Source organism: Pleurodeles waltl, chromosome 7 (assembly GCF_031143425.1).
Source record: "Pleurodeles waltl isolate 20211129_DDA chromosome 7, aPleWal1.hap1.20221129, whole genome shotgun sequence".
In the NCBI taxonomy this organism is placed as follows: domain Eukaryota; kingdom Metazoa; phylum Chordata; class Amphibia; order Caudata; family Salamandridae; genus Pleurodeles; species Pleurodeles waltl.
This window is the reverse complement of record NC_090446.1, coordinates 1,496,328,786-1,496,341,936: the sequence shown is the minus strand read 5'-3', so window position 1 is coordinate 1,496,341,936 and position 13,151 is coordinate 1,496,328,786. Positions and strand designations below refer to the sequence as shown.

Genomic DNA, 13,151 nt, shown 5'->3' with positions numbered 1-13,151 from the left:
CCAGAGCTCCTCAGTCTCTCACATACATACTGCTGCCAGAGCTCCGCAGTCTCTCACAGATACCACTACCAGAGCTCTTCAGTCTCTCACATACATACCACTGCCAGAGCTCTCTCGCAGACAAAACTGCCATTAACTCCTCGGTCTCTCATAGACTCCACTACCAGAGCTCCTCAGTCTCTCACATACATACTGCTGCCAGAGCTCCTCGGTCCCTCTCACAGACTCCACTACCAGAGCCCTCAGTCTCTCGCAGATACCAGTACCAGAGCTGTCTCTCACATACATACTTCTGCCAGACCTCCTCAGTCTCTTACAGATTCCACTACCAGAGCTCCTCAGTCTCTCACATACATACTGCTGCCAGAGCTCCGCAGTCTCTCACAGATACCACTACCAGAGCTCTTCAGTCTCTCACATACATACCACTGCCAGAGCTCTCTCGCAGACAAAACTGCCATTAACTCCTCGGTCTCTCATAGACTCCACTACCAGAGCTCCTCAGTCTCTCACATACATACTGCTGCGAGAGCTCCTCAGTCTCTCACAGACTCCACTGCCAGAGCTCCCCAGTCTCTCACAGATACCAGTACCAGAGCTCCTCAGTCTCTCATATACATACTGCTGCCAGAGCTCCTCAGTCTCTCACATACATACTGCTGCCAGAGCTCCTCAGTCTCTCTAACAGACTCCACTACCAGCGCTTCTCAGTCCCTCACAGATACCACTACCAGAGCTCCTCAGTCTCTCACATACATACTGCCGCCAGAGCTCCTCAGTCTCTCACAGACTCCACTACCAGAGCTACTCAGTCTCTCATATACATACTTTTGCCAGAGCTCCTCCGTCTCTCACAGATACCAGTACCAGAGCTCTCAGTCTCTCACATACATACTGTTGCTAGAGCATCTCAGTCTCTCTGGGACTCCATTACCAGAGCGCCTCAGTCTGCCTCACAGACAGCACTGCCAGAGCTCCTCAGTCTCTCTCACAGGCAGCACTGCCAGAGCTCCTCAGTCTCTCTCACAGACAGCACTGCCAGAGTTCCTCAAGTCTGTCTCACAGACAGCACTGCCCGAGTTCCTTGGTCTCTCACACACCAATCACTACCAGAGCTCCTCGGTCTCTCACATACTGCACTCCCAGAGTTCATCAGCCTCTCCTACATACAACCCTGACAGAGATCCTGGCTCTCTCACAGACAGCACTGCCAGAGCTCCCAGTCTCTCACAGATACCATTACCAGAGCTCCTCAGTCTCTCACATACATACTGCTGCCAGAGCTCCTCAGTCTCTCACAGATACCACTACCAGAGCTCTTCAGTCTCTCACATACATACCGCTGCCAGAGCTCTCTCACAGACAAAACTGCCATTAACTCCTCGGTCTCCCATAGACTCCACTACCAGAGCTCCTCAGTCTCTCACATACATACTGCTGCGAGAGCTCCTCAGTCTCTCACAGACTCCACTGCCAGAGCTCCCCAGTCTCTCACAGATACCAGTACCAGAGCTCTTCAGTCTCTCATATACATACTGCTGCCAGAGCTCCTCAGTCTCTCACATACATACTGCTGCCAGAGCTCCTCAGTCTCTCTAACAGACTCCACTACCAGCGCTTCTCAGTCCCTCACAGATACCACTACCAGAGCTCCTCAGTCTCTCACATACATACTGCCGCCAGAGCTCCTCAGTCTCTCACAGACTCCACTACCAGAGCTACTCAGTCTCTCATATACATACTTTTGCCAGAGCTCCTCCGTCTCTCACAGATACCAGTACCAGAGCTCTCAGTCTCTCACATACATACTGTTGCTAGAGCATCTCAGTCTCTCTGGGACTCCATTACCAGAGCGCCTCAGTCTGCCTCACAGACAGCACTGCCAGAGCTCCTCAGTCTCTCTCACAGACAGCACTGCCCGAGTTCCTCGGTCTCTCATACACCAATCACTACCAGAGCTCCTCGGTCTCTCATATACTGCACTCCCAGAGTTCATCAGCCTCTCCTACATACAACCCTGACAGAGATCCTGGCTCTCTCACAGACAGCACTGCCAGAGCTCCTCAACCTCTCTCACAGACAACCCTGACAGAGCTCCTCAGCCTTTCTCACAGACATCAATGCCAGAGCACATCAGCCTCAGGCAAAGCCCTGACAGATCTCTCCAGTCTCTCACATACATCAAGGACAATGCTCTTTAGTTTTTCACAGACTGCTGCTTCAGGCCTCATTAGCCTCTGGCAGACAGCCACCACGCCAGAGCTCCTTGGTCTCTCACAGGAAGCATAACAGAGTTACCAAGTCTCTCACTGAGAGCACTGCTTGAGCTCCTCGGTTTCTCCCACACACTGCCGTGGTGGAACTCTGCGGTCTCTCACAGGCACGGGTGATAGGCTTCTCAGTGTCTCACAGATAGCATGGAGCTCTTCGCTCTCGCACAGACATCCCTGACAGAGTTCCTCAGTCTCCCTCGCAGGCAGCACTGCCAGCTTGCACTCAGGTCTTCACTCTCTCCCGTTCTCAGCCTGGTAGAATTCCCCAGACCCCCCTGTACATAGCCCTAGCTGAACTCCTCACTGACATCTCTGAAAGAGCCCCTTAATTTCTCGCAGACAGCTCAGACAGACCGCTTCAGGCCAGTGCTTAATGTGAGCAGGGGGTTTCCGGTGCTCGGTGCCAGCACTTGTCAACACTGGCATTTATGATAGTCTGTCAGGTGGTGGCGCTGTTTGTCTAATTTTGAAATGAGCACAACAACAGTTGTTTAATAATTCACATACAATAAAAATGACTATTCCCTGCATTCCAAGCCATTCTTATGGATTTGGGTGGCCTTGGATAGCCTGTCTTGTCACACCTGTAGGAGTGTTACTGTTAGTAGGTGTGTTTTGCAGCGGTGGAGGGGCAATGTGCGGTGCAAGCAGCAGCGCCGCCTGACAAAAGTCCTGGCACTTATTTTTTTATTTTTACACATCACGCACTGCCCCAGGCCCTCCCATACGCAGCCCTGAATGAGCTTCTTGAGTCCTGTGATGTGCAGTAGTCACCCGCAGGCTGAACAAATGGTGCTCCTCATTCGTTCCTGTTCGCAGCTGGGTGGAGCTCCATAGGCCCTCCCATGCGCAGCCTTCGCTGAGCTCCTCATGCAGTCTTGACGGAGAACGTCAGTCACTTCAACACTACGCAAGTGGCTCTCTGATTCTCTCCCATTAACAGGCTGGTAGAGCTCCTCAGGCCATTCCACACGCAGCAATAGCTGAGCTTCTCACTGACAGCCCTGACGGAGCTCCTCAGTCACTTGCAGACTGCACACACAATGCTCCCCAGGCCCTCCCGCCCACAGCACTTGCTGTGCTCCTCACTGACAGCCCTGACGGAGCTCCTCAGTCGCTCGCAGACTGCACACACAATGCTCCTGAGGCCCTCCCGCCCACAGCACTAGCTGAGCTCCTCACTGACAGCCCTGACGGAGCTCCTCGGTCACTAGTGGTCTGCACACACAATGCTCCCCAGGCCCTCCCGCACACAGCACTAGCTAAGCTCCCCAGTGATAGCCCTGACGGAGCTCCTCAGTCACTCGCAGAATGCACAAACAATATTCCTCAGGTTCTTCCATACACAGCCATCACTGATCTCCTCACTGACAGCCCTGACAGAGCGCCTCAGTCACTCGCAGACTGCACACACAATGCTCCTTAGGCCCTCCCACACACAGCACTAGCTGAGCTCCTCACTGACAGCCCTGATGGAGCTCCTCAGTCACTCGCAGAATGCACAAACAATATTCCTCAGGTTCTTCCATACACAGCCATCACTGATCTCCTCACTGACAGCCCTGACAGAGCGCCTCAGTCACTCGCAGACTGCACACACAATGCTCCTTAGGCCCTCCCACATACAGCACTAGCTGAGCTCCTCACTGACAGCCCTGACGGAGCTCCTCAGTCACTCGCAGAATGCACAAACAATATTCCTCAGGTTCTTCCATACACAGCCATCACTGATCTCCTCACTGACAGCCCTGACAGAGCGCCTCAGTCACTCGCAGACTGCACACACAATGCTCCTTAGGCCCTCCCACACACAGCACTAGCTGAGCTCCTCACTGACAGCCCTGACGGAGCTCCTCAGTCACTCGCAGACTGCACACACAATGCTCCCTAGGCCCTCCCGCACACAGTACTAGCTAAGCTCCTCACTGACAGCCCCGACGGAGCTCCTCAGTCGCTCGCAGACTGCACAGACAATGCTCCCCAGGCCCTCCCACACACAGCAATAGCTGAGCTCCTCACTAACAGCCCTGACGGAGCTCCTCAGTCACTCGCAGATTGCACAAAAAATACTCCTCAGGTTCTTCCATACACAGCCATCACTGATCTCCTCACTGACAGCCATAACAGAGCTCCTCAGTCACTCGCAGATTGCACAAAAAATATTCCTCAGGTTCTTCCATACACAGCCATCACTGATCTCCTCACTGACAGCCCTAACAGAGCTCCTCAGTCACTCGCAGATTGCACAAACAATACTCCTCAGGCTCTTCTATACACAGCCATCACTGATCTCCTCACTGACAGCCCTGACAGAGCGCCTCAGTCACTCGCAGATTGCACAAACAATACTCCTCAGGCTCTTCTATACACCGCCATCACTGATCTCCTCACTGACAGCCCTGACAGAGCTCCTCAGTCACTCACAAAATTGCACAAACACTCCTCAGGCTCTTTCATACACAGCCATCACTGATCTCACTGACAGCTCTGACGGAGCTCCTCAGTCTCTTGCAGACTACACAAACAACGCTCCTCAGACACTCCCATTCACAGCCCTCGCTGAGCTCCTCAGTCTCAGCCTTCACGGAGCTCCTCAGTCTCTTGCAGACTGCACAAACAACGCTCCTCAGACACTCCCATTCACAGCCCTCGCTGAGCTCCTCAGTCTCAGCCTTCACGGAGCTCCTCAGTCTCTCGCAGACTGCACAAACAACGCTCCTCAGACACTCCCATTCACAGCCCTCGCTGAGCTCCTCAGTCTCAGCCTTCACGGAGCTCCTCAGTCTCTCGCAGACTGCACAAACAACGCTCCTCAGACACTCCCATTCACAGCCCTCGCTGAGCTCCTCAGTCTCAGCCTTCACGGAGCTCCTCAGTCTCTCGCAGACTGCACAAACAACGCTCCCCAGACACTCCCATTCACAGCCCTCGCTGAGCTCCTCAGTCTCAGCCTTCACGGAGCTCCTCAGTCTCTCGCAGACTGCACAAACAACGCTCCCCAGACACTCCCATTCACAGCCCTCGCTGAGCTCCTCAGTCTCAGCCTTCACGGAGCTCCTCAGTCTCTCGCAGACTGCACAAACAACGCTACTCAGACACTCCCATTCACAGCCCTCGCTGAGCTCCTCAGTCTCAGCCTTCACGGAGCTCCTCAGTCTCTCGCAGACTGCACAAACAACGCTCCTCAGACACTCCCATTCACAGCCCTCGCTGAGCTCCTCAGTCTCAGCCTTCACGGAGCTCCTCAGTCTCTCGCAGACTGCACAAACAATGCTCCTCAGACACTCCCATTCACAGCTCTCGCTGAGCTCCTCAGTCTCAGCCTTCACGGAGCTCCTCAGTCTCTTGCAGACTGCACAAACAACGCTCCTCAGACACTCCCATTGACAGCCCTTGCTGAGCTCCTCAGTCTCAGCCTTCATGGAGCTCCTCAGTCTCTCAGACTGCACAAACAACGCTCCTCAGACACTCCCATTCACAGCCCTCGCTGAGCTCCTCAGAAAAGCACAGCAGGTGCACTCGATGCCAGACTCTTTGTGCCAGCATACCGTAGTGTAAATATAGAGTGTGTCAGTCATTCGTGGGGAGGGGTGGCAGATGAGATGAGGAAGGAGGGAGGATGAATGCCGGAGGTGATATCGTCTTGGATGCTGTTGCCATGCCGACACAGACCCACAGACTCGAGCTTGTGTGTGAATCATACCGCAAGTTCGGATCTACGGGTTTATGGCAACTGGCAGTGTCTGAAGCGGAGAGGGATGCCAAGAAGGGTGGTGAGTGCTAGAGGCCACAACAGCACTGCGTCCCCACTGGTGAACCAACTCCGCAAAAACACTAGGGACAGAGGCTACCAGATAATTTGCTGGATCTCATCTGACTTCCTCTTTGGGGCTTTGTGGAAAGGGGGAAACCATAGGCAACAACACGTCTAAGGCAGTGTTAAATGCTGATCACGAAAGAGAACACATGGAGTGCAAAGCCTACTGCAGCATTACCTACTGCTAACCACAGGGTGTCACTGTAGGATGTCCTACAGAAAGTTCAGAATCTAATGCTGCAGTATCTACTGCTGACCACAGGACTCCAGATGGTGCTGTAGGATGTCGTACAGGGAGTTTGGAGTCTTCTGTTGCAGTACCTACTTCTGACCACAGGACTCCAGACAGCACTGTAGGATATTCCACAGGGAGTTCAAAGTCTACCATTGCAGTAGCTACTGCACATCAGAGGACTCAAGAAGCTCTGTGATATGTTTTGCAGGGAAGTAAATATCTGATGTTGCAGTGCCTACTGCCAATCACAGTTCTCCCGATAGCACTGCAGGATGTCCTACAGGGGGGTTAATGCCTAGTGCACTCTTCCGTCATAGGATGGAATTTTGTTAAATTAATTCCAGTTAATTTTCTTATCCCTCACTCTATCTTTCACCAATAAATGTAACTAATTTTATATTAATAACATCAAGTTAAATTAAACTGAGCAAATCTTGACTAACCTTAATGCTATTCATAACCCCAACTAATGATAAATATTTTATGAATTTAAACTATTTAAAAAAAAAAAAAATAGGGAACACTTACAATAATCTTAATGCTAATCCTTGCCCTAGCACCACAGACTGACTATTATTTAATTACATTACATTTTTTAAGCAGGAGACCTTTCCCTAACTATAATAACAATGGTAACCCCGCCCCTAATTCTTACTCCCCCCCCCAAACAACAGCAGATACCTAGACTGGGAAGATTATCACCAGAACTGTGAAGCACTGTTGTATTATCACTTGACAAACACATTTGCTAATATTCTCTTGCAATTAAACAGAAACATTTTACAGGTGTCTATTGCATCCAGTACCAGATATGTTTTTGTGCTCTGAGCTTCTGGACAACGCATGATACAACGTCCAGATTGGTTTTTTTAGCATTTTATCTGCTAAAGTTTTCTAATACAATTTTCCAGTCCAGCACATCTTGGAAGTTTGATTGCAGCATAGAAGCAGAAGTTTGAGGAGTTCAGATTTATTTATTTTTCTTTATTTTAACCAACCGAGATATCCCATTCTGCTTCAGTAAATTCAAGGTTATTCTGAGCAAGACAGGAGAATACCAATAGCAATTGGAGAGTTTATAAGTTGGGAGCTGGGATGTAACAGACTCTTATAATGCCAAGTAGTTAAATTGTTGATTAGGGAGAGAACTAAATGCAAAAGGAACAATACACAAGGAACAAGCAGAAGAGCAAAGGAAGTGATGAGAACGTATAACCATCTTTGATTAGCCTTAAAACTTTGCGAAGAAATAATAGTAGACATTGTGGATGGAGCTACACAAGGATGCAGGGTGGGGCAACAAAGGACTCCGTGACCAAGTGGGTGCACACAAAATACATAAAATCAAGTTTGTTTAGAAACAGTTCCTGGAACATTTATACAATGATACACCAGTGGGGAAGAATAACAAACATTATCGCTGCTAGGACTGATGAAATAGCTGTGGCCACGATGTATGAAAAGACAGGTCACAAAGAAAGGATGAAAATTGTGCATCAACGTTTTGCAATTGCCTTTCACTATGTACTGCCTAATGAATATTAATCAGAGAGGTCACCCACTATGAAGTCTGTCATTGGCTGAGAGCATAGGGGTGGTGTTTGCAAGGAAGAGCAGACCACTCACGCGTTCATGTTCCAAAATGAGAAACATGTTTTTTGAAGCAGCTCTTGTTCCTTAAAGGAACAGGTGCTGCTTTACAAATAAAAACATTTCCGAAATGGGAAGACACTGGGCAGAGCACTGAGGGATCCAGAGGACCACTGCCCACTCGCCCAAAGGTCGCCCAACACGATTCCTAGAGGGAAAGCTATACATCAGCGACAGCTTCCGTTTGCGAATGAGTTGCCCTCTCATTTGAGGAGTTGGCAATATTTCAATGATTTGCAACTGCAATCACTAATCACTGATACATTTCACTAATATAGTTAGTAGGAGAGACCCCTTTCATTCCCTCTGCTTGTTACGATGTGAAATAAGTTACATAAACCCATTTTGATATTTGGAAAGGCTTTTCCAAATAGCAAAAGAAGTTTCGTGCACAGAAAAAATCCATTTTGCAGTTGCAAACCCTTTGATGTTGCAAATAACAGGATTTTGCAATCATAAAATGGCTGTGAACATAAGGCCTTATGACTTGAAAACCATCAAGGTGTAAGCCCTGATGGACTCTCTAATTTTTGTATTAGAAAATGTTGTTGGTGGACAGCTTGCTTGATTCATGCTTTGTAAAAAAACAATTTGAAAAGAGGAGAGAAACAGGTCTCATGGGGCAATTTCTGCGTTTGACTCTGGAGGAAAAATCCTCTCACGAATATTATTCTGCTTCGCTGCTGCTTGAGTTGAGAATGCAAAACACCACCATATAATCGCGACAGCATGCATTTGAGATTGGGGATGCCAGAGCACTGCGAGAAATTGTCAGCGGGCTATACCCCGGTTTCGCGGCTTTCTGGTAAAGCTGATGGATGGTTTGCCAGAAAAAAAAAAGTTTGCCTGTAGACCAGGGTCCCCTGGCAGATTGCAGATTGCTGAACTGGGATATTTTAGCCACAATTATTGTTAGTACAGGAAGCCAGTACAGCGCAAGGATCCGTTTCAGCAAAACTCTGAAACAAACAGATGTGCTGACTTCTCTTTTTTCAGCATCCATCTTTCAGGTTTTCCTGGAACATTGGGTAATTAAAACAGTTTTCCCGCAAGATAAACTGATCTAAGATCCATGCACCAATACTTGAAAATGAAACTGTATTAATGGACTACAGCTTCAGAAACATGTGCGGTGCTGTTAAGTACCTTCAAGTTAACACAGACAAAAAAAGTGTGAATTTTGTCAAAAATTTGTATGGTGGCTCAAGAGAGCCAAACTAGATATAACGTCACAATCTAATTTCTCGGGCAAAGTTTGGTGAGTTCTGGAGTTTGTTCTAACCTGTTACATCTATGATTAGGTTAACGCAAGCTTCAGAAGTGTTGTCTGTCGTAACGTGTTGTATGGGTGAATTTGGTGGGCCCAGTGAAAACTAAACGTAGTTAATCTGAACACCTCAAAACTCCATGGGTATGCTACAACAAAACTTCTTAGATGTGTTAGACTAGAAAAAAGTATTAGAAAACTTGAGCAGACAAAATTTTATAAAACCGACTTAGACTACGTGCAGGTGCAATGTCCAGAATCTGGTAGCACAAAATGTAGCTCAGGATGGAATAGACACCTGTAAAAGGTTTCTGTTTAATTGCAAGAACATTAAGACTTCCTAAAAAAGGAAAAAACTCCTGCATTAGGCGATGATAAAATGGTGCTCCACTGTTCTGGTAATAATATACCCAATCTAGGTATGGGCGATTGTTCGTGGGTGGGGTAACGATTAGTGAGAAGGGTACCATTATTGTTACAGTTATGGAAAGGATTCCTTTTTTCTAAAATAAATAAAGAAATATGTAATTTAATTAAATAATATACAGTCCACAGCCCTAGGGCTAGGATTAGCATTATAATTAATGTAAGGGTTCCACTATTCATTAAAAAGGTTGAAACTTAAAAGAGTAAAAACATCAGGGTTAGTCGCGGATTCAATAATTTTATTTAAATTGATTTCAAAATTATAAAATGATTTATACAACTTCTTTGGAAAGAGACAGAGCAAGGGATAGGAAAATAAAGTGGAATTTCATTAAAAAGCAGTACCCTTGCGACTCTGCGAGGCACCCGTCTGGTCTTGTGGAAGGAGGGTATGACGTAAACACAGCTGGAGTACGCAAGACGCGTCTTCAGAGCGCCTTACACAGAAGCACTATGGCTTAAAGTAGACCTGGTAGGACTTAGCCTCTAGGCTTGATCAAGTATCCGGATCAGAATAAAAAACCCTGCTATGCTTTCACTGGCACAAATAAGGAAACTTTACCTTTTTTAAAATATAAAAAATTGTATTGCAAAGAAAACTGAATTAACTTCTTGTTTACAGTGTGGAGTTATTTACTAAGCATGAAAGAAGAATGGGCAATTACCTTCTTAATACCAAGTTCAGCATTTTCCGACAATAAAGCCAACTTTTTAATAACTTAGTGAAGGGTGGACAAACAGGGGCCAGAGGTTATCTGGCTTGTGAGAATCATCCTAGTATGTGATGTGTATTAAGTGAAGTCAGATCAGAACTTCCAAGTCCTCTGCTCTCACCTTTCTTTCAGTACCTGCCCCCCTCGTCATCTTTGCTCTGCGCCCCTCAAAGTTAGGTCAGCTAACACCAACTGCTGGACCTTAGCGGATCTCAGCTACACCTGTGAGCACGAGAATGCATTAAAGCACACAGACGGCTTACTCTAGTGGACTGATGATGCATGACTCCATCACAAGGGTAGAGAGTTGCCTCCCTGAACAGTCACTGGAAGTCTTCATACCTTAAACATAGCAATGGTGCGTTCTGGGCCCAGTGGGAAATTCAGTGCTTCGTTCCCAATATCGGAGTCCGCCAAGGCTGTGTACTGCTGCCCCTTCTATTCAGTTAATTGCCAAAGATGTCATTGCTCATCTGGAGGAGGTCAGTCTAGATGTCCCGAATTTGCCTGGTGTTAAAGTCCCTGTGTCTGCTATATGCAGACATTGCTATCTTACTGTCTTTAACAAAAAATTATATTCATGCCATGATAGGAAACTTTATCATGTACTGTAAAATAATGACCTGTCAATCAATGCGAAAAAAACGAAAACTATTCTGATTAAGATGGAGCTACCCAGAAAGAGATGCTTTAAAAAAAATGAGAAATTGTTTGAAAGGGTAGAATAATTTGGCTATCTGGATTCGTGCTCCCATCATAATCTGAACTGATGATGTCACGCAGAGAAGGCAGTAGCTGGATTTGAGACATGCTGCCATGCAGTATTAAGATTTGCTAACAGAGAAGGTACCCAACCAATAACTGTGCTTCTGAAAGTCTAAAGGCGGAAAGCATTTGGATCACCACTTTGTGGTCCTAAAATCTGCGGATATTCCAAAGCTGGGGAACCCTAAAGTAACTGAAACCAATTTCCTCCACACCCTGTTAAACCTGGGACCCAGCACACTATTAATTTCTCTGCATGCAGTTAGGAATAAGGCCTATTTTTGATTTGGTTGCTCTTTGTTGAGTTTTGTACTGGAATCCACTCAACAGGAACCATCTTGCACCTTATGAAGCATTTAAGGTCCACGGTGAAAGTGATGTCCTTGAAAGGCACAAAATTGGTTGGGGGGGGGGGCATGTAAGTAAAGTTTTCAAAGACAAGACAGAACCATCTATAGAAGAACCCTAGTGCAATTAATTCTGAGTGCATTAAATTTGTAAATGACACATACTGGTGAAGGAAGTCTTTTATTTACATCATCAGTACTAGTCCCTTGGATGCCAGTTGGGGGTTATTTATTTTATTAGTTAATTAAAACCATAAAAGTAATTCTTCTACATGAAACGTAAACAAAACCGTGCTCATACATTAAAACATATAAATTGCATACAATTTTAAATAACTGGGAGGAGGTATATTTCACAAAGAAGGAGAATCCCTACTTGAATCCGGATTCTAATACAATACTTCATAGTGGTCTGGCCGTGTGGCAAATATTACCAGCATACCTTTCTATCTTTAGCGTTTTTACTCAAAGTGGGTGGACTATATCTCTATTTGGATGCCAGTTACTTCACACCTTACAAGCAAAGGCTTGAGTCGTATCTAGGCATACCCAGAAATGTAGCACTCCCTGGATATAAAATTTAGACTATCAACGTATTTAACTAGAGTTTGTTGTTCAAAATTAGATGCACAACTGTACTAATTCTGTACTTGCACGCAAGGGGTCACAGACTCATGAATACACTTTATGCTCTTTTGCCCCAAAAAGTTGGCCCAGGCAGAGTTGTCTCCTTCTGTTATTTAGGGACAAAGGAGTTAGACATTTTTTTCTGATGCTCCATAATTATTATATGGATTGGACTGAAAACATTACTTTTGTTTGTTCTGGTGCTCCCTTCATCTGGTCTGTCTGGTTTATTCTGAGAAAAGAATTAGAATGAATTTTGTCACTTCGTGTTTAACATTGGAATCCATAATATTTTAATTATGTTTTGGTATTGCATTTGCAATTACATATTTACCTGTGTAATATTGATATTTCTACGTATTGATGTTTTTATCAAGTTATGACAAAAAGCTAAACATCAACCATTAACTAACTTTATATTCTTGCCTCTTGAGGGGCCTGCATAAAAAATCTTTGGAAATGCAAAGGCAGGTTATTGAGACGAAACATCGACTCCTTCAGGTGCGTGTAACTGAGGCCCATGATGGCCACAACCATGCCAGACTTTCAAAGCATAGCAACGGAGCATTAAGTAAAATACAATTAATCTATGCAAAACTAATTTACATCGTCTGCGGTAATTGTGAAAATCTGGCCTGGATGCAGACCTAAGTTGGACACTTAATGGAAAATTTTACAAGGATGTGTCCTGCATCAAAAATAATATCTAGATCTTCAGAGCATGCACTGGGGGGGAGGGAGTGAACTTGGAATTATGAATAAGATAGTGATGTTATGTCAGGACAAAAAAGGAGGTCCCTTCTTGGCATGCAGCCAATGAGAAGATGCTGTTCAAAAATACGGGCCAGTTTTTTGGCTTTTAGGAAACTCACTACAGCGTTTTTATTAGCTTTTTTGGAACCTTACCCATAATGTTTTATTAATAAGACTGGACACATCCACTTTATTTCCATTTTAATAAGGTGTTGTGCAGAATTTGTCTATTCCGGGTGATTTACTGACACCTTAACTTTCTATATCGGCTCTCACCC

The 13,151-nt window shown here is 46.1% G+C and overlaps 1 long non-coding RNA gene across 3 annotated transcripts in view; it reads right to left on the bottom strand.

Moving 5' to 3' along the window:
- LOC138246570 (uncharacterized) overlaps positions 1-13,151 on the bottom strand; it is a 402,277-nt gene that overhangs the window by 70,014 nt on the left and 319,112 nt on the right. The window lies entirely within an intron of this gene.